Source organism: Ambystoma mexicanum, chromosome 6p, assembly GCF_040938575.1.
Source record: "Ambystoma mexicanum isolate Mex_15411 chromosome 6p, UKY_AmexF1_1, whole genome shotgun sequence".
Taxonomy (NCBI): domain Eukaryota; kingdom Metazoa; phylum Chordata; class Amphibia; order Caudata; family Ambystomatidae; genus Ambystoma; species Ambystoma mexicanum.
In genome coordinates, this window is record NC_090935.1 from 56,939,484 (window position 1) to 56,961,253 (window position 21,770).

General features: G+C 46.4%; 1 pseudogene; it reads left to right on the plus strand.

Moving 5' to 3' along the window:
• Window positions 1-18,682, plus strand: part of LOC138510660 (long-chain-fatty-acid--CoA ligase ACSBG2-like) — a 502,504-nt pseudogene extending 483,822 nt beyond the window's left edge.
• The last annotated feature ends 3,088 nt before the right edge of the window (window positions 18,683-21,770 follow it).

Sequence of the window (21,770 nt, forward strand, 5' to 3'; positions counted from 1 at the left end):
GAAAAAAGGCAGAGCACGAGAGCACACTTTGAGCGAGGCAAAGCACACACAGGAGCAGTTCTTCCCAGGCAGCAGCTGAGCCAATGGAGAGAGACGGCCGACCGAGAAAGGGGAACAAGGAAGGAGATACCCTTGACCTTTTTGACGAGTGATCGTTATACTCCTAGGAACTTGAAGCAGCATGTGTAAGGCCAAGAAGGGAAACAAAAGAATACTGCATTGTGGGTCCGAGATATCCAGGCGCCTCCTGTATGACTGACCGAGTTGGAGAGGAGAAGTACCGCTGTGGTATCGTCCTTGGCTATGAGATCAAAGCCGCAAACAGAAAAATCAACACAGCCGGTGAGTTGAAGGAAACTGTACGATGCCGGTCTGTGATGAAGCGAAGGCTGCAAGCGGCAACATTGTTACACGAAAGAGGGAACGTAGAAGCGTTTGATGAACGATGCGGGTAAAGGCCAGACGGCTGATGAATTATTTCAACATTTAACATGAACTAAGATACAAGATAGCAGAGTGGTCCGGCACCACCCAATCGAAGGTCTCTGACTGATGTATCCCACAAAGAAGTGGCAAAAGGAGCTGTAATATGTGAACGTGAAAACGAGGAATAGAAATCAAGTAAGAATGAATCGAAGTGGTCCACCGAGGGTACAAGTAAAATCCATCGCACAGTCAAAAGTTTTCGATTATGAATAAATGCACCAAGGTCTGAGCCCGGCTGAGGGAGACCTATTGTGAATTTATCGAACTGTGAAATAAAGAGAACGCGAGAGTGCAAGGACCAAGCCCGATTGAGGGAGAACTACTGTGAATTGGTGTATAAAAGGGGTCCGAGTCCGGGTGAGGGAGACCCAGGGTGAACAGACCCAAGACTGTTTTATCGTGAGACTCCTGAAGAGAAAGGAACTTTGATGTTGTGTTTTGTATCCAAGGAATTCTATGAATGAGATACTTTTGAATGGAAAGAGACTTTGACGCAGAAGGGCCTGGTTTGTATCCGGTTTATATCTGCATCCTTGTGCTGGAGAAGCCAGAGTCTGCTAAGCTTGAGTTTGCCATCTTGCCCCGTGCTGAAAACGTGGGGAAGGGAAGATTATTGTCCGGCTGTCCTGACATATTGTTTCTTGAACACTCTTTGTTATGCATACATCATTTCCCCACACCATTTATATTTAGAAGTAGGGATTGGCAATAGGTTTATTAGTATAGGCCCTTTTTATTTTGACAAGACTCCACTAGGACTGTGTTATTTTTACTTTGATGGTTGTAGCTTGCTCCCAACCTTAGATTTAGGGTTAGATAGGCGTTCATCCAACCCACTGAAGTTCAATAAAAACCCTTGAACTGTCATCACTTGTGTCTGTCTCCACTGTTTGATACCATGCCTTCCTTACAGGAGCCAGTGGGACGTGTTTGTGAGAGTGAAAGGAATGTGACTTCTGAGAAGCTGAGGTGGAGAGGCAGAATTATGATATATGATATGATATGATATGGCATTTATAACGCGCCTATACACAAGTGTTTCAAGGCGCGACAAGGCAAGTGGGGGGACAAAGGGAGGACAGACAACGATCCTACTAGGCCAGGTGTCATTCAGATTGCACAAGTGCATGGGAAGGGGGGAAAGGAAAGTGCGCGGAGGGAAGGGAGAGGGGAAAGTGCAGTACATGGGAAAGTGGAATAAATAAGAAATAAAACAGCCAGCTAGTGGCAAGTGCAAGGAAGTGCAGACATAAGTGCTGATAGGGGGACTGTAGGGATACAGAAAACGGTCCCCAGGTGCAGGGGTTGCCAGGGAGGCAGTGCAGGTGGGCAATTGACGGGGCCTGGGCCAGAGATCAGAAAGGGTGGTCAGGTAACCAGTGCAATTTCATTCCGGAATTCAGCAGGGGAGGGGAGGAGAGAAAGCAGAAGCAAAGAGGAAGGTTTTTAGGTGCTTCCGGAACCAGAGATGGTTCTCCTCGAGTTTCAGGGAGACAGGAAGGCTGTTCCAGAGAGAGGCCCCAGCCGAAGAGAGTGAGCTGCCAGCAAATCGTTGCTTGAAGAAGCGACTGACCCTGAGGGAGTTCGAGGCAGATGAGCAAAGAGCTCGAGAAGGAAGATATTTAGGAAGAGAGAGTTGAAGGTATTGCGGTCCCAGACCACAGAAGGCCTTGTGTACAATGCAGAGGGTTTTGAACTTAATCCTCGCAGCCACTGGGAGCCAGTGCAGAGATTTCAGTCCTGGAGAGATACGATCCCTGGGCTTGAGGCCAAGGACAAGTCTTGCAGTCCTGTTCTGGATAAGTTGCAGAGGGCGTGTTAGGGAGAATTCTCTGTAAAGGCTAATTTCCCAAACCTAGTGAGTCCCCCACAGCAGCTTTGCTGGATTTTTGGGGTTTATTTTTTCCTCCTGCTAAGAGTGAGACTCTTTTACTCCCACTCTTAGACATGATTTGAGGTGCTCCTTTGTCTTTCCATGGCCCTCATTACGACCCTGGCGGAAATCGAAAAACGATGGCGGAAATGCAATACCGCCATCGAATACCGCCCGTTGCGATTATGACCCGTCACCGTAAAGTACGATGCCATTAGCGACACCGTAGTGAACGCCAACGCTAACTGCACCAAGTACGCGCACGTGCGCACTGCGAAACCGTAATTACCACCATGGCGCAACGGTACGGGAATTCTGACCCTAGCGGACATGTACCTAACGCCATCAAGCATGGCGGAAAGTACCATTCCGCCATGGCGAGAAGTACGGCATCGCAAACCAACCGTAAAAGGCCTTACTGAGTGCCTGTACACCACTCCCTGGCCACATTGCACAACTCCTCGTAGGTGCAATGAAGTCAAACAATGCAACCAGTGAAATGCACAAGTCACCCATGCATGCCAACGAACAAATGAATGTAGGGGCTCCAAGTGCCTTGTGAGTGGCCATCCATATTAGCCATGGCACCATTGCCGTACTGATGCAGCACAGGCATGTGAACCTCCAAGTACAGCAACATGAACTGAAAACTGAGACAAACAAAAACAGGCCCCCCATCGCTTGACACCAGTGCAAGGCAACATACAAAGCAGTATCCTGAGTGAGACTGCACCAGCCCTGTACTCCTGCCAGTAAACAAACCAACCAGCAGCATAAGCATGTACCACACAAGTTGGCAGAGTGACTGAGCAGCCAGGCACATCTCAAGAGGGGCCAATGGGAGCAGCAGGGCACAGATGGCACGAATACAGAAGCCATTCCAATGGACATGACCTCAGTCTCCCTCAAAGAAACGCACGCAAACACAGGCACCTGTGACCAGCCATATTCTGAAAATCACATCATTCCACCAATCCACCTGGCTGACCAGCATCTGTTACACAAAAGCCAATCCCCCTCCCATGAGCATGACATCATTAAAACAGTCATAATGGCAGCCCCTATCCCTGACCTTACTGGCCTTCGTAGGCAAACGCGCCCAGTACAGTACCACGCAACTATGCTCAGAAGGCCGAACCCAAAGCAGATCTCCTCACAATACATCGCTCCCCAAATAGGAATATGCTACATTACTTGCAAAGAATAACGCTACAAGGTCAATATCATGATCAAAATTTAATGCACAACAAAATCACCCGGGCCATACAGCTATTAGGTCATGAACTCCAAATCATATCTCATAATTGTGGGCTGCATCCGCAATAAATGACCAGCTTCTTCTTGTGTGACGCCCTGTTCCTCCATGGTACACAGGGGCTACATCCACGGTCAAAAAGGCAACATGGAAGCGCCTAGAACCGCAGGGCCGTCCCATTAGGTAGGCACTAGTCCAGCTGAAAGCTCGAAATGTTGCTCCTAGCCACTAGTACTGCGTAAGGGCATGTGGGCCATTGGCGATCGTCCCATAAGATCGTAATGGTGCTCCACTGATTAACACGAAGCAGCAGGTGTCGGGAGTAAAAGCCATCTGCAGGAGTGGCATACAGATGGCAGCGGCAAAAGGGGAGGAGATACCTGTCACCCAAATGAAACGAAAAGAATAGTATGGGCATCTGAACTCCATTTGAATTACTCACTTCAAAGATCACACTAAATCCACAGCCATATGCATGCTAGCCCACTCAAAAGGATTATTCGCACCCAATAATCACTTGTGAATCATAACCATATAAATCGAGGTGAAAACACTATTACAAACGAGTGTTTGTGTGCATGCGTCTGTTAAAACAGAATCCATTAGATGGGATTAGTAACGTGCATAGACACAAGTGTTTGAAGGCGCGTCGAGACAGGGAGGGTTCAACAAGGGCAGATAGACGATGGTCCCACTATGGCAGCCCTGCATCACATAGCGCAGAGGAAGTTGATAGATTCCAAAAAGCCATGTACATGGCAGACTCTCTATTAAATCATCTGTCCATGCATCCATACATCATTCCCTCATCCCGGTATAAAAACGCCTGATTATTTACTCACATCACATTAGAAATTTCCATTGAATCTGTGCTAAATGCAGTCTGCAAAATCCACTGTGCTCCAGGCCGGAATTCTAGTGTTGTGAAGTAACATGTATTTGGGAACGTCCTGCCTTATCCTCCACTACGCTATTGCGCATCCCATACTATTCATATCAATCATTGCATTCTCGGCATGGCCCCTGTCCCAAGGACATTAAACAATAGAACTTTCTATCTGCAGTCAGACCTGTGGGCGTCTCCTCGCCGCTAGCTGGAAACCGAAAGCGCTGTCCTTCGAATTCTTCATTTGCAACATCACGTCGGAAAGGCATCTGTGACCGCTTGAAATCACAAATCCATCCATTTAGTGCGGCAGTGTGTGAAAATGGCAACTGGCTACACTCACAAATGGGACGCCCCGCCCGTCGGTGAACCGCGGTACAGCGCTGCATTAGGGTCCACCGTTAATCGAGTACTACATTCCAGGGACCCTTCACAAGTATGTTCCCGACTGCAAAGATAGTATGTGAAACAATGGGAGCATAGCAGATTTAACATATGAAGCAAGATCTCACTGCCATCGGGATGAAATACATGATATTAATAGCAAGATGCCATGCGTCGATTTGCAGCGTTGTGTGCGGGACGTGCTCGCCCAAAGGGGATTGCAGCTTGCACAGGTGGAATGAATCACCACAGGTGGAGGCTATGCAGCTTGGAAACACATAAATTGCACACCCAACCCCCTCCCACAATCACACCCACTCCAAAATGCTACCGGCAGGACTTGCGATGTTGGCCCTGGGGGACCTGATAGCACTGCAAGTACTCCAACTTCAAGAAGAAGACGAACACCAACTACTACAACAACCGGCAGCACAGAGGAGACGCAGGAGGAGGAGGAGGGCAAGGCAGGGCCAGCAAGGCCCACCAGCACAGCCACTACCACCACGCAGGCAGCCCGCAATCCCACGCCTCCGAGCACATCCGTTCAACCTCACTGATGAGCAGATCCACACCCTCTACCGTTTGGACCGGGACACCATAACCGCCATTGTGGACATGACACACGCTGACCTTGTCAGCATGATAGATAGCCCAACTGCCATCCCACCCCTACTGAAGGTGGTGTCTGTACTCCACTTCCTGGCCACAGGCACCTACCAGCACACAGTCGGACAGTTGCATGGCATTTCACAGCCACTGTTGTCACGGACACTATTGCAAGTGCTCGATGCCCTCCTGAAGCACGCAGACGACTACATCTCTCTACCACGCTCGGAGCAGGAAATTACGAACACAAAAGTGGGATTCCATGCACTTGCCGGCATACCGGGTTGCATTGGTGCCATCGACTGCACCCATGTGGAATTGGTTGTCCCACATGCCATGGAGGCCCAGTACCGCAACCGAAAACAATATCATTCTCTTAATGTACAAATGGTGTGTGACTCAAACCGGATCATCACACATTGTTGTGCCCGATTTCCTGGATCAACCCATGATTCCATGGTCTTACGGAACTCTACAATACCACGCTACATGGAGCGACATGCAGGGAACAGATCCTGGCTACTCGGTGAGTCCCTTTTCATGCATGATAATGTGGGGTATGTGATGCGGCAATGACCTGCCAGGAAGGGGGGGGGGTGCTTACGTAGCAATGTCATTCCTCAAACATCCTTTATTGTCCACATACAGGTGATGCCGGGTATCCACTGAAGAGATGGCTCCTTACACCACTCCGGAACCCACAGGACCAGCATGAGGAGGACTACAACCATGCCCACTCACGTACCCGTGTAGTCATAGAACAGGCATTCGGCCTACTGAAGGGTCGTTTCCGCTGCCTCAGCAGGTCTGGCGGGGCACTCCTGTACCGCCATGAGAAGGTTGCTAAGATGCTCATGGCATGTGTCATGCTACACAACATGTGCATACGTAGAAATGTGCCCATGCCCCCTGACGCAGAACTGCAAGCACCAGAATATGGTCATGATGTGGGTGGGGATGTGGCAGAACCTCAAGGAGTCCGCGAGGCACAGGAGGCCCGTGAAATTCGTCAGATTATCATAGATTCATGCTTCTAGCACTCACGCCTGGTGGTTGATACATGGACACGGGAGTTGTGGCACTGTGTGTGTCTGGAACATGCACAATATGAACTGTACGCCTATGATGGCCTCGTACACAAAGATCAATGTCCACACATCTCATTGGATGATTGTGAAATGTTTATAGCAAATGTGAAATTGTGTTACACACCCCATCGACCCGCCACCCAAGTAAGCCCAACACACCCCCTCCACCCTCCTACCTCCCCCCCGAACACCAGTGTCCAAGGATGCTCATTGTCAGTGGGCAGACGCTATTGCAAGCCCCCTCTCCGGGTATCAGGGGCACCCCTTCCTGTGGAGCGCAGGTTCCTCCCAGATCTACGTTGGGGGCTGCCCTGGACGGAACTTGCAACGGATGATGTCTCTGCCTGCTCACGTCCATGCATGTCCCTAAGGGTTTGTGAGAGCTCCGTGAGCACACGGCGCACAGCGGCAAGTTCAGCACATACGTCTTTGGACGTCGCATGCAGTTCCCCCCTCAGGCTCTCGGTGCTTCTCTCCATTTGTACTCTCAGGCTCTCGGTGCTTCTCTCCATTTGTTCTCTCAGGCTCTCGGTGCTTCTCTCCATTTCTGCCCTTAGTGTCTCTGTACATGTTTCTATGGCTGCCTTGGTACCCCCACATTCATCAGCATGGTCCTTGAGGAGCGTGGCCAGTTGCTGCTGTTGCACGATCACCTGGTCGAGGGACTGTTGCCTCTGCTGGGCCATGGACATTTGCGGTGGTGTCACAGAGGGGCTGATCACCTCATGTTGCCTTGACACAGGGCTTGTGGGGGATGGCCAGTCGTCGTCTTGTGAGTGCCCCTGCGTGGTATCCTCATGTTATACGGGATGAAACAAACAGGGGGATTGAGACAGGTCATGGATGGATCGTACATCGACATCACCGTTTTCTGTGTCGGAGCATGCTGCCATTAATGAAGTGTCACCTATGGTGCTGCTGCCACCAGAAGCAGTGCCTTCTGTGGCATCCATTGGGGGGGCCTGTGGTGGTGGTGGTGTTGTGGCCATGCTGGCTGCTGGGGTGCCTGTTGAAGTCCCCTCCTGTGTGCTGCCACTTGATTTGTGCTGCTGCCGTGTCTTGATGCGTGCAGCTGAGGTGGAGGGTCTTTGGCCGTTGGTCTTGGCCCTCTTTGCAGGTGTGCTGGTAGGGGTGTCCTGGAGCTCGTCGTTTGAATCGGACCCTGTGGTGGAGTAAAGGAGGGCGAGCGTTATTAATGGGTCTGTGGAAATTGGAATGGCAATGTATCACATGCATTGGGGTGGTACCTGAGGGTGATTTGGGTCAGGGCCTTGGAGGTGGTTTCATTTTTGTGTGGATTGAGGGTGCAGTTGTATTGCAGCCTGCAGTTAGGGGGTGCTTGCTGCACGTGTAGAGGGTGTTTTTAGGAATTTTAATTATTTATTTATTTAATTTGACTTTTAATGTCCGCTATCAGGCCAATGTGAGTGGACGTTCTCCTGGACATGTGTTTCTGTTGCACTATGTGGACACATGGTACTTCACATGATTGGACATTGTGGTTTTAGCATAGTTTTATTTGGGCCACCTACCTGATTCTTCGGATGTCTGCACTCCTTTCTCCATCCCTCCGACTCCCTCTATGGTCTCCATTCCAATGGTGGAGGCATAGATTTCTTCCCAGGGGGTCAGCTTGATGGGTGATTCCGATCCTCCCCCGGTAGCTGTGGTAATGTTACGGTTGGCGGATAGTATGCTCCGTACGCGTATCCGCAAGTCGTCCCATCGCTTTCTGCATTGCTGTGGGTTGCGGGGTGCGGTCCCCACCGCACTTACCCGCTGTGCCACCAGGGCCCATATGGCCTTCTTGTTCGCAAGTGCCGTCCTGGTCATTTGCGTCGAGAAGACGACGGCAGCATTCTCCTGGAGGGTCTCTGTGAGCACCGTGAGTTCCTCACGTGAGAAGTGGACCTGCCGCTTGCGGTCGCACGCTTTTTTCGCTACTTTTCCCATTGTTTTGGTTTCACTAGGGTGGATGACGGGTTGGGATGTCTCTCAGGGTAGTGTTTTTAATGGTTGTGTGAATGTTCTGATTTTATAGGTGTACGGCGTGCTGTTTTCCGTTCCGGGACCATGTTTTTGCTTCCGTTTCCGTATATTTACGGTCACCGTATTTTCCGATTGCCGCTCTCTACGGTGACCGCTATGTCCGGTGGCGGAATTGCACCTAGGTCGCCGTACGACGGCGGTGAGGGGCGTTTTGGGGACATTTCCGCCATCGCGGACTTTGCACTTCCGCCAAGGCGTAGTGCTCGTGCCCGATGGGTCAGAATTAGCCGCACTTTACTCTGTCGTGCCATGGCGGAAACGCTATTTACGCTATGGCGGTCAGGTCAGTTGCTTTCCGCCAGGGTCGTAATGAGGGCCCATGTGTTTTATGGGCTATAGGCTCTTTTACTCCATATGGTCTCATGTGTTTTTGATGTGGGTTACACAGCAACCTCCGTGCCGTAACCCAGGGGTGTCGTAGCGACCCCCCAACATAGACTCCATACCCTGGGAATGACTAATGTCTCCCAGGGCATGTAAAGTCACCATTGGCTTTACTAGTCCCAAATTATGAACAGTACAAACCATCATATTGTGGACGTACTGGTCGGGGCAATTTGATTGCCCTGGGGTCTGTTGTCCGAGGGGGCACGTCTCTGTCCCCCCTGATCGAGTTTTGGCTGGTGGCAGTGGATACTACGTTTTATATACGACCGCGAATATATCTCTATGGGATTTTCCCATTGTTCGAGGCTACCGACTTTAATTATTTAATTCTTATAGCCTCGAACATACCGCAGGTTTATTTATTTATTATTAATTCACTGGTTGGTATTTTTTGCCAGAACTCCATTCTAAAATGGCGTTTGTGTTCTCTTCTGTGACTCCAACCCAAGTCGAGCCCTTTGTTCCACTTTTTGGCGGGCTTCTCCACAGAAGCCTCCAAAAGTGGTGCCACTCTGTCTGGGTACCACAGGGGGTGGGGGAGGGGGTTTAGGCACCCTGGACTGAGTTACCTTGGTAACTCAAGGCGCACTCTTGTGTGATTGGCGCAAGTGGTGAGCCGGCCGGCTCACCACTTAGCATGTTTGATTGACAGCTAGGCTGAATGAATGGGGGTTTGCTGCATAAAAGCAGGGCTTTGGGGACTGGAACTTCAGAAGTCGCCACAGGACCTAAGAATCCGAGGAGGGATAAGCAGAGCCGACCTGCAACGACGACACCACCGGTGGAGCCCTGCTGAACCGTCTCACCACTTTTCCCGACGACAGAGGAGATCTCCAGTCCGGTGAGTCTTCTTCCTTTGACTGGTGGGGATAACCAGTTTTGCCTTCTTTTCACCTTCCTGGAGCATCTCGTGGCCGCCTTGCCCGTGCCAAGCACCTCGGCAACCGGAATACCACGGTCAACTTGTGTGCTTCCATAACTCTGCCTTTTTCCCTCCCTTTTTGATAACTTATTAGAGTGCCATCTTATGTTAAGCGCTCACCTCTGTCTGAAAATAAGTGGTGTTTCTCACTAAGTTAGTCTAATAAGTAACTAGGGTTGTATATATATGATAGTGACTGTGTGCCGAATTTACTCACCTTTTTTGCTAGTGTAAATTACAAGTGTGTCTTTAAATAAATAATTATATACTTTTACACCAAAGCTCTGGTCAGTGTTTGCTTGTGCTACTGTGTGTCTGTACCTATTGTGTATACTCTATATACTGCCTAACTCTTCTTGAGGCAAGTCTGACTGCTCAGCCGCAGCTACCAAGTGAATCTGTGTGGTACAGACTGCTACCAAGTGGGTTTACTGCCAAACACCTGTAGTCTTAAATCTTTTGCAGTGGTCCCCAAGGGAACTGCACAGGTTTCTGCCTAACAGGGCGGAGAGTGGAGGCAGGCAGATTTAGATAAAGGCTGTTACAATAGTCCAGCTTAGAGAGGACCAGGGCTCTGGAGACAGTGAGCTTCTGTGGGAAGGAGAGGAAAGGAAGAATACCTCTAAGGAGGTGCAGCTTGTAGTGTGACTTCTTAGAGACGTCAGAGATGTGAGGGGAGAAGGAGAGTGCAGAGTCGAAGATGACCCCGAGGTTTTTAGCCTGGCAGGTGGGAGTGGGAGGAGGGCCAAGAGAGGCAGGCCAGAGAGCTGCAGGGAAGCAGGGAGTGGAGGATTAGTGTGGAGGAAGGAGTAGTAGGGTGCTACTTACAGACTAAACTTAGCAAGGCACAGAGGTTTACCAATGGACATCTACTGAAGGGACAAACATAGCAGAAAAGCCATGATTTCAAGGCTTGATGTGATTGAGAGAGCTTTTCAATTGATCTGAGGGATAAAGGAAGCTTAGACTCCAACCTTTTAAAATATTTTTTCTACATGAGGTGTGAGGGCCTCCAGGGGTGTAGTGTTTACCTGCCAATTATGTTGGTGTTCCATTCAAGAGTGCTTTGTAGAGAATAAACGTAATTCTTAATTTGATCCGAGTTGGGGATGGGGGAGACACAGCATAGCTTGTGCAGTGTTGGAGCGATATGGTTGAATTAGCAGGCACCTGTAATAAGGTGGACTGTGGCATGGTGAGCTGCCTTGAAAAGGGCCGGTTGTGTGGTTGGAAGCCCAGTAAGGAGGGCATTGAAGCATGTGATCTACAGGGCCCGGACCACTGTGCACAAGTCACTTGGCGATGACAGGATTTGCATGCCTGTTGATATGTACTTTTGGGAGTAAAGGCTACTGTCATCATTGAAGCCCAGGGATTTGGCTGAGCTTGACAGCAGAGGGGTGAATCCTTCCAAGCACACGTTGTCCAGCCATTTCTGCACAAGCTGCTGTGTAGTGGGGGACCAGTGATGATGACTTTGTTCTTAGTGACGTTCAGTTTGAGGTAGGTCTTTGACATCTAGTTTTGGATGGTACCCAGGCATTTACAAGTGAGAAATGTCCTGGGGCCTACTGACCTTAAGGTTCTGCATAATGTTGTTAGCGTACTGATGGAAGGCTATGTTGAGGTAATTTAGGAGAGTTGCCAATTATTCCATGTATAGATTGAAGATGATTTGGGAGACAAATGAATTTAGGGGGACCACACACGTGACAGTAAGTCGGTTGGTTCTGAGTGAGTCTATCTGTATGTCTACTGGTGCAACCTACTACCTAAGACTCTTTAAAAAATCTGTCTCCTACTCACTGAAAACAACTGTAGCAAGATCGGTTATACTATCCAGGATTGGCTACTGACAAAAAGAACTTGCGGAGATTACAGATTGTCCAAAATTATGCGGTACGTATCTTAAAAAAGGTCCCAATAAGAAATCATATTTCTTCCCACATACAGGCGCTGCACTGGCTCCCTGTTATAGCTCTGACACAGTTCAAGATAGCCAGCTTGGTGCACAAATCTCTCCATGGAAAAACACCAGCTTACTTGAAACCATTAGTGACACACTACGAATCAACTAGATCACTGCGCTCATCTACTCTTCTGCAGGTTGCTTGCCCAAACTTCAAGCAGACCAAAGGCGTGGACAAATCTTTTGCCGTAATTTCAGCAAAACTCTGGAAAATCTTCCAGTCTCTGTATGACTTGAAAACAATTGCAGGACCTTTAGGTTTAGGAGAACCCTCAAGAATCTCCTCTTTGAGTTATCCCTGACTATCCCATGCCTGATACCCTTCTCCTGTCCTGTGTTACTGTTGTCCATTGTGTACTTGTGCGCCCTGATTCCACACCGTTAACAAAGCAAAAAGTGAGCAATATTCAAACAAGGTGAATGTCATTCGCAGAAAGGAAGCAAGGTGATTGTAACAAACATTGAAAAAAGCCAAAGAAAGTCAAGTGAAGGAAAGCAAAGGTGTCAGAATAGAAGCCCTCCTGATAGACATCATCAAAGGGGGGAGGAGGGGACGATAGTCTGTATACGCAGAAATAATCGAATCCACAAATACCTAATGAGCAAAGAGCAATGACCACATTGATTTGGTCAAATATGTTACATATTTTTGTAGATTTTGAATAATATATAGATGTGGGTTGGGGTAAGGGTATAGGGGAAGGTAGAGGGAAGTGGGGGGGGGGGGGGGATTATTAAACAAATATTCAACCAAAAGGAATTCATTCATTTCTCATTACATATTCATTTTTCGGTCAATTCATGGTAAACCGTATAATCTGCATTGCCTAGGGCAAACGGATCAGTGTGAGAGCAATTGGCAAGGTGTATTTTATAGAAGAAGGTGTATCTGTCATACCGTCATTTTCAAGAAGGATTTCCTGGCAACTAAGAGACCGATGGCTGCTTCGCCGCCATTAGCATGTTCCACTCTTGTGCTTCTACTTCCTGTTGCTACATGCTAGTCTTTCTTTCTGTCTTCTCCATGTTCCGTATTTAGTTCATCCCCTTTGTTTGGTTTGGCGCGTTGCAACTCTTTTTGCTTTACGCTCCGTACCCGCTTTGAACCTCGCTCTCTGCTAGTCTCTTCTCGCTGCTTACCGGTCCCAGTCCAGTTCCTTATTTTTTGCTTTTAACACTCTAGGGGCCTTTGCTTGCTCCCTTTTCGCCTTTCTACTCCCTGCTTGTTTTCATATTCACGCTTCGTTCCCGGTCTTCCTTTCCCTTTCGCCTCCTCGGCTCCTCCTCGGCTGGATACTCTCTTTATACTCTTACCCCTTTCAGCCTCTTACCTTTTCTTTCCTTCCTTGGTCAAAGAGAAAAGGCATCATGTTGATCCATGCCCGGTGCTCCAGAAAAAATAAGTCCCATTCCTTATGTATTTTATAAGCGATTAAAAGTATGTCTTAGCTGTAAAACAGAAATGTTTTTGTAATTAATATTTCTTTTCTCATAGCTATTCGTGCACATTAAGAGGCACATTTTAACCTCTTTTGATCAGGCAGTCATAATAGTTTCTTCCTGTGGCACTACGTGTATGTTAGGTAAGAATTAGTACAGTCCAACTGGTGTGGGACTACACAAGACTTATCTCTTGGTATTAGGTAACCACCCCTTTTTTTTTTTTTTTTGCAAGGATAACAAGGTTTAATTGTACAGAATACAAAAAATATCAGCAAAGCACTCTGCTGCTCGAGAACGTTGGGCCTTTTTTTTTTAAACTTTCTTTATTGCTGGCATCTTACAGTACAGGGATCAACATATGTGCCATTAGGCCTTCATATCACATCTAAATCGGTTCGCATTAAATCATCATGCTCTACATTTGTTTCGCTTGCTTTCAAAAAAGAAAAAGGGGGGGAAGAGGGGGACATGGGTCAAGCATATGTTCCTTATACAGTCTATGCATTTCCTTCGTCGGAGAGGTCGTCTTCGCTTCCTAAGTACTCCCAGAGGGGGCCCCAAATGTCCTTTGGTCTGGAGGTGGTTTGGATGCCTCGGGTATATGTTTCTTCGTCTTCTTGTCAGTTGACAAGGTCTCGGAGGCAGTTTCCGTGTGTGAGAGGGGATTTGGATTTCCATTTCCTGAGGATGTTGTTGCGCTTGGCCACCGCTCCACCCACTGCAAAAAGTCTGCGAGTTTTTATAGAGGCCTTCCCGATATTTCCCAGTAGATACTTCTACGGCATGGCCGGGACGTGCATGTTCAGTATGTCGCTCATGGTTACTGCTATCTCTTCCCAGAATCGTTTGATCGGGGGGCATTCCCAGTACATGTAAATTGAATTGGCTTCTACCTCTCCACACTTGGGACATTTAGTTTGTTTAGTGCGATCAAATTTTGCGACCTTACTTGGGGTAATGTGCAGATGATTTAGTATTTTTAGCTGTATGAGTCTGAAGTTTGCGTTTAAAGAGATGTCCTTGGTAAATCCACAGTAATTTACCCATTTTTGCTCGTCAATCACCATGTTCAGGTCCCTCTCCCATTTTTCTTTCATCTTATTCTTGGATAGGTAACCTACCTTTTAATATAGACCTGTTCTACACAAGTTGGTAGTGTAACTGAGCAGCCAGCCTTATCTTAAGAGGGGTAATGTGAGCTGTAGAGCTCTACAATGAAATCAGTAAATACGAGTATCCGATTAAACACTTGCACACTTAAAGTTATATATTACATTATTTATTTCTACACAAAGATATTTAAAGCATTCTTTAAAAAGCAATTAGTTGTACCATCAATCCCAAGCTAGTATTCAATTTAAAAAGTGAACAATCAAGTGAGTAATTCATTCATAAAAAAAATAAAGCGTTCATATGTTACACATGTACCAGCACCCAGAGGTGATGTCAGTTGAGGTCAGTATAACATGTATATTGGTATCACCTTTGCAGTATTGTGTTATTTAAGGAAGGAAAGGTTAGGGTTAGATCAGAGCAGACTGAAAGGTTATATGACCAGTTAGATTCTCCCAAAGGGATGCAGGCAGTCTATTATTCCAGCATTAAAGAGTTCAACATTTAAAACCTGTTAGGGAACAAGCACTGCCAAACCCAATAGGTTCAGTAGGGAGCCTTTAGGGAGCCAGGACAGCCAAAGTCAATGCACAAAGTCAAAGTTCTGATGCTCTTCTTCTTAGAAATATGTTCAGTGTTCAAAAGAGAAATCACAGCCACTCAACGGGAGTCACCTTCAGAAAGCACAAGCTGTAAGGCCAGTGCAGATGAGTTGAGGTCAACTCAGTGTAGGGTTAAATCGCAATCCAAAAGGAAGGAAGCACCCCAAATGGCAAAAGCATATTATACCCCAAACCCCACAGTACCTTTGAAATGATCCTTGATCCCTCGGTCCTGCACTCTGTTGACGTGACTCTGGACGCGGATTACTTGCTTCTGTAGGGTCCTCTGAATGGCCACAAGGTTTTGGCCAGATTTGCACTTCAGAAGACAATATACTCACAGATGGTCGAGGTACCCCGGTATTAGGATTCTGCAGCTTTGGTAAGTAACAGCAAGTCAGGGGTTGCTTCAAAATAGAGTTTGTCTTGAGGATAGTTGGTCCCAGCAGCCTATGGGAGGAAGTTGTCCCGTACGGGTCTTAACTGCTGATTCAAAAACAGGGTTAGCACAGCTGCAGGGCTTCACCTGCCACTTTGCAGTCCAGGAGGGTGCTGATGGCATCTTCTCTCGTCTTCTGCTTCGGATGTTGTCCTCCTGTGGTTGACTCTGGTTCAAGTCCAAAAAACCTCACTTTGTATGCAAGTTCTCATTCATTCACAGCCCTATGCTGTCAATCACACTACAGGCCAATAGCAACTGGTTTCACTCAGGCACACCTAGAGACAAAGGACAGGGAAGTTTTGGTACCCCCCTCACTTCCTGCCTTTCTAGACACACTGAAGTCTGGGCGGGCTTCAGGGCTGAAGCCCGCCAAAGGCAAAACACACAAAGGACTCAAACCTGATGAAAACAACAGAGTAAAAGCCCAGAAGAAGCTAACTGACAGGAAATGGCAAATAGAGAAGACAGGGGCCATTTTGTGAAAATGGTCACCCTTGGGTGTTGTACTGCAGCTGAGCATCAGCCTGCAGAAACATGTCACCAGCTAGTAAAAAATAAACCACTGCCAGCAGCCATTCAAGTGAGTTAGTGTAACAAAATGTTACATGAGGAAAGGGTTAAAGGAGTTACTATGTAACCCTCCAGCACTCCACGTAAGGTGGTGTGTGCTGGACCCATAAAGTAAACTAAGTCAGACAGGGGTCATCTTCCCATTCTTGAGAACAGTAGTTCATCCAAGAAAATGTAGTTAAACATTAAGAGAAGTCCAAAGGACTTCTATGTGGCACTGCACAAAAGGTGCTTTGTGTCACAATGCAAAAGCAGCTACCTATGGAGATTACCCGACTCCATAAAACAGTGAGGAACACAAAAAAATCATAGTCAGGAAAACACACGAGTGAGAAAAAGCCCACACACTCAGGAGTAAAAATTAAAAAGTCCTGAGTCCAGCAAAAGAGCTCGGGGGCTCCAAGGTTAAAGGGAATTGGCACAGGAATGAACATTCTCCTTAACATTGTACTACTGCTCTAAGCAAATCCAAGGGATGTGTGTGTGAAGGCAGGGGCACCGGCACCTAATGCATCTGTTTCCCACTTTCTGCTGTATCTGTAGCCCCTATATTTCTTTTTTGGGAATATTTTCCTATTGTTATGGAGTAGAAGTGGTTGATGCACCCCTTATCTGTAGGGCTGTCCCTGCCTCGTTTGCTTCACTATCTGCCACTAGACTCATGTTATAATGATTGTGGAGCTGATACACCCATCTTATATCTACCTCGTGTGCTGCACTATCTGCCACTAGACCCATGTTATAATGATTGTGGAGCTGATACACCCATCTTATATCTACCTCGTGTGCTGCACTATCTGCCACTAGACCCATGTTATAAGGATTGTGGAGCTGATACACCCAGCTGATATCTACCTCGTGTGCTGCACTATCTGCCACTAGACCCATGTTATAATGATTGTGGAGCTGATACACCCATCTTAGATCTACCTCGTGTGCTGCACTATCTGCCACTAGACCCATGTTATAAGGATTGTGGAGCTGATACACCCAGCTGATATCTACCTCGTGTGCTGCACTATCTGCCACTAGACCCATGTTATAAGGATTGTGGAGCTGATACACCCAGCTGATATCTACCTCGTGTGCTGCACTGTCTGCCACTAGACCCATGTTATAAGGATTGTGGAGCTGATACACCCAGCTGATATCTACCTCGTGTGCTGCACTGTCTGCCACTAGACCCATGTTATAAGGATTGTGGAGCTGATACACCCAGCTGATATCTACCTCGTGTGCTGCACTATCTGCCACTAGACCCATGTTATAAGGATTGTGGAGCTGATACACCCAGCTGATATCTACCTTGTGTGCTGCACTATCTGCCACTAGACCCATGTTATAAGGATTGTGGAGCTGATACACCCAGCTGATATCTACCTTGTGTGCTGCACTATCTGCCACTAGACCCATGTTATAAGGATTGTGGAGCTGATACACCCAGCTGATATCTACCTCGTGTGCTGCACTATCTGCCACTAGACCCATGTTATAAGGATTGTGGAGCTGATACACCCAGCTGATATCTACCTCGTGTGCTGCACTATCTGCCACTAGACCCATGTTATAAGGATTGTGGAGCTGATACACCCAGCTGATATCTACCTCGTGTGCTGCACTATCTGCCACTAGACCCATGTTATAAGGATTGTGGAGCTGATACACCCAGCTGATATCTACCTTGTGTGCTGCACTATCTGCCACTAGACCCATGTTATAAGGATTGTGGAGCTGATACACCCAGCTGATATCTACCTTGTGTGCTGCACTATCTGCCACTAGACTCATAACTGTACCTTTAACATCATATGCTATGATTACCCACATCTTAGATCAAATATCAACTAGCTTAAAGAAAATTATCTTTCGCTCCATCATGACCTGCTAATCCTTTTGTACCTGACCTGTAACCCACACTTGATCTCGCTTTGCATTGGTGTAACCATATGAGTGAGATAACATGTACTATATATTTGACGTCACACTCTGTACTGTCCTACTGTCCCTTGTAACTATGTATCTATGTAACTATGTAACTATGTAAGCTTAAAGTATCCTTGTTCTCGCGCCCTGATACCTCTGGGTCTGGTGCGCGTAATAAATAAAATAAACTGCTTAACCTTCTAATGCTAATGGACTCTCTCTCTGCCCCCTTCATAAAGGCTGCTCTTCTCGCTGTCTGTGGCTGTCTTTGCTATGCAGTCCTTTACTGAGCCCTAGTGGCCTCTTTGGGACAGTATACATGGAAGTAAATGACCTCAGAAGGGACCTCATTTTCTTGGTACTCTGTTCCTATGCTTAGTCCCCTATAGATCCGATTACAATGGAGCCCAAAGATGAACTGACCTCGGAAGCGATCGAGTTCTGCCAGCAGCTGGGCAGCCCTGCCAAGCGAGTGTCAGAGGTCCTACGCTCCAAGGACCCTGTGATCTACAAAGCCATCCAAGAGGGCTTGGACCGGGTAAACCAGAGGGCAGTTTCCAGGGCTCAAAAGGTGCAGAAATGGGCGATACTGGAAAAGGATTTCTCCCAGGTTAACGGAGAGCTCGGTGAGTGCCAACGATACCCATGGAAATCCCTATGATTGCTGATTTGTTCCTTGGATGATTGTCTAAAAATAAATCATGTCATGTATTAACAACTGCCAAGAACTATCCATCATTGCCAGAAATACTTCTAGGGCCTCATTACACGGATGGCGGTGGTCCGGGGCGCTATTAGCGCCATGGTTCATGCCAGTAAAATACCGGCACCGCCTTGGCGGAAAGGGGAATTACCGCCCCATTCCAAGGTTGGCGGGGCGGTAATTCCCCCTTCCACCATTGCCCTTCCCCATTCCCATTTTTGCCCCATAGGGCTCTATGGGAATGGGGAAGGCGCTAATTACGGTACCGCAAATTGCGGTACCGTAATTAACTCCCTGGGTCCCTTTGCGGGTTGGTTTTTAACGCCTGCAAAAAGCAGGCATTAAATTCCCCAACCCGCAAAGAGACCTCGTAGTAAGGCAGTAAGGATTTACCAGTACCGGTATTTTACCGGTACCGGTAAATCCTTACCGCCATCCGTGTAATGAGGCCCTTAGTCTTGCTTTCCAAAATGTTATTTATACACATTGTAAACACATTTTCTACTCATTGTTATGTCACTAGAATCTCTGTATCATATTATATTTATTTATAGTTAGTTTGTTCAGCTCCAACTGAAAAGCTGAGTTACTTCCTGGAGCCCCATCATGGGGTGAGGAGGGGGAATTGAGGAGAAGGAGGGGACACAGTGGGCCATCATTTCACGGCTATTGGTACTTTCAGGTCAGTGTAAGAGAAACATGAAGGGAGCATGGGGTGAGTGCAAACAAGTGGGTAAATGCTGAACGAATAACAACCATGTGCATTGTAGAGAAGCAATAACACAGCAGCAGCCAAGCAAGGCTGACAATTTGATGCAGCCAGAAGAGAGGCCTGGAGTGCAGGTACCCAAAGTCCAGCTCAGTCTATCAATGTCCTGCAGTCTGTGCGGCAGCCGAAGGAACAGCCTCATCTGCCCCAGTGGAAACCATTATGGTGGTAAAACCTGTTTAAATAAGTGTATGTTAATGTTTTCCTGAATATCAGAAAGCTAGCATTGTGATAAATATCGGGACCAATGTGGGACCACAAGCAGGCATGTCCTGTCCTTACCAAGTATTGTTCTAAATGCTTCTTCGTGAATGTAGTTGGTGACAGTATTTTGGCAGCTGAGCATTTTAACCTTCTGAAGGATCTTTGGATGAGCACAGCGACACACTCAGGTGCCTTGCCATGAAGTGTCTTGTGGATGAAGAACGAAGGCCTAAAATCTATTGTTTTTCCAGCATAAGCCAGATCATGTTTTTTAGGGCTGGCTAGGCACAATCTGTGGGGCCATAATACATGGTTACCACCTATGGGTCTAATAATACAAGGTATATGTGTTTCTAAGCAATAGGAAGTTATTTATGGATGATGAAACACAAGCGTTTCTAAAGGTTGTTTTTGAGAGATTGAATAAAAACTGAATAAATCATAAAGACGGTACAAGCGTAATATTTTTTGGGCCAGGGATAGTAACCGTGCTCGGTGAAACAATCAGGAAAGTTGGGATGAAAATCGTTCAGCAACAAAATCAGCAAAATTGAAAGGCAAAGTGCACTGATGCCAATAAACTAGGAAACCTTTTTAAATATATATATATATATATATTTATAAAGGTATATATATATATATATATATATATATATATATATATATATATATATATTCAGTAAAAAAAACTTTGTTAAAGGGATGTTATGGTTAAGTTGCGCTACTAAAAACCTATGAAATTGAGTAAAAAAAACTTTGTTAAAGGGACGTTATGGTTCCAAGTAAAACTGAAAATCCTTTGAAATTCGCCAGTTATGGTAAGCTAAGCAACCATAACTCGCGCCACCACTGTGCACTGCTAAGACTAACACTCAGGACATCAAAGATGACATCACAAATGCCATTGATGACATCAGTGATGACATCACATGTCTGGCTCCCTCTTTTTTTCCTTTACTGACATATGTAGGCCAGTAACAGTGAGGAACTAAAAAATCATAAACTCATTATTCATATTCAAGTACTATATTTGTAGAGTCATACTTCAAATATGTTCTTACAGTAATTCACTTGGTTTCACTCACAGCATATGAAACATACACTTAGGGGAAAACACAGATTTGGAAAACAGCAATGCTTTGTGTGCATAAAGATCATCAGTGAGGTTAACAACACTTTCTTATCGTTCTGCCTTTTTTAAATTTCTTTACTTTCCTGGATATGCTCATATTTGTATACATTGTATGCACACTACTCTCCTTAGGGTCCAGTCACAATATGTGATAGTTATACATAGCGAAGTAGTAGCTTTGAAGCACAGCGATCATTTCTGTGTATAAAGTTAATCAGTTGGGGTATGAAGATTGGCTGGTAATACTGTTGTTTACTTCATTTTCCCTCTATATGCTCATATTTGTATGTGTTGTTATTTCTGTTTCGTTTTGAATAATGCAATTATGTAGTAAGTGGGTTTTATTAGCTAGTTATTAAATGTTGCCCAGTAGACAAAACTGTAATAAGCTGCATGCATCATTTTACTATTCAACATGGTAAGATTAATAATATTGCACATCCATCGTGTATGTTGCACTCAATGCCTATGTTTCTACATGAGTAGCTTAGAATACTGGAAAGAACCTGATAATAGAATGCTATTCGTATCAATGCATTACTTAATGCACTACGTACCTCATGAACTTTATTCCAATAACCCTTCACACTTTTTGATCAACATTACTATAAGCATCCCTTGTACAGACTTTTAATGAAAATAAATGCACATGTGATGTCATCAGTGATGTCATCAATGGCATTTGTGATGTCATCTTTGATGTCCTGGGTGTTAGTCTTAGCAGTGCACGGTGGTGGAGCGAGTTACGGTTGCTTAGCTTACCATAACTGGCGAATTTCAAGGGTTTTTCGGTTTTACTTGGAACCATGACGTCCCTTAAACAAAGTTTTTTTTACTGAAATTCATAGGATTTTAGTAGCACAACTTAACCATAACGTCCCTTAGGCAACGTTTTTTTACTGAATTTCATAGGTTTTTAGTAGCACAACTTAACCGTAACGTCCCTTTAACAAAGTTTTTTTTA